Source organism: Strongylocentrotus purpuratus, unplaced genomic scaffold (genome assembly GCF_000002235.5).
Source record: "Strongylocentrotus purpuratus isolate Spur 01 unplaced genomic scaffold, Spur_5.0 spur5_scaffold_12, whole genome shotgun sequence".
In the NCBI taxonomy this organism is placed as follows: domain Eukaryota; kingdom Metazoa; phylum Echinodermata; class Echinoidea; order Camarodonta; family Strongylocentrotidae; genus Strongylocentrotus; species Strongylocentrotus purpuratus.
The window spans coordinates 25,847,611-25,848,467 of NW_022145597.1; positions in this window are offsets into that span (position 1 = coordinate 25,847,611).

The following is an 857-nucleotide window of genomic DNA, read 5'->3' on the forward strand; positions in this document are numbered from 1 at the left end:
TAACTGGAAGGTATCGGGTTCGACCCCCAGCTGTTGCGTTTTTTTTCTTTTGCTACATCTACAACAATAAGTATAAGTATGAAAAAAAAACATGGAGATTAGCAATGTGACACTTTAGTCTAGTGGGTAGGCAATCGCCTGGTAATGGAAGGTATCGGGTTCGACCCCCAGCTGTTGCGTTTTTTTCTTTTGCTACATCTACAACAATAAGTATAAGTATGAAAAAAAAAACATGGAGATTAGCAATGTGACACTTTAGTCTAGTGGGTAGGCAATCGCCTGGTAACTGGAAGGTATCGGGTTCGACACCCAGCTGTTGCTTTTTTTTAATCTTTGAAAAAGAAAAACTGATGTCAAACCCATTTTGATCTCACTCAAAGTCCTATTTATTGCTATTCTCTTAATTGATCTATACAATGAGCTTGCAATTAACTTGTAAGCAAGGTAAAGTATTATATTTACGAAGTACAAGAAGGACAGGAATCCTGTTTTATCTATTTATCAAACATTATTACATTCAATACTTTTTCAGTCCCAATGAGAGAGAGAGAGAGAGAGAGAGAGAAAGAGAAAGAGAGCCAGAAAGAGACAAGTGAAGAGAACCCAATACACCTCATCAGTGTAATAAAGTCTGATGATCTTAATCTACATACTTACTTCAAATATTTTGCCGGCAGATATTATTATTTATAAAAACAAACCAATTTTGGAGTTTTATAATAAATATTATTGTTGTTGTTGTTGTTGATGTAAAACAATGAGAAAATAGGGACTTTTGCGGGGGGGGGGGGGAGCAATGTAGAAAAAAAACTACAGGGGAGCCTTGGGATTTTTATTTGGGGGGGGGGGGGGGGGGG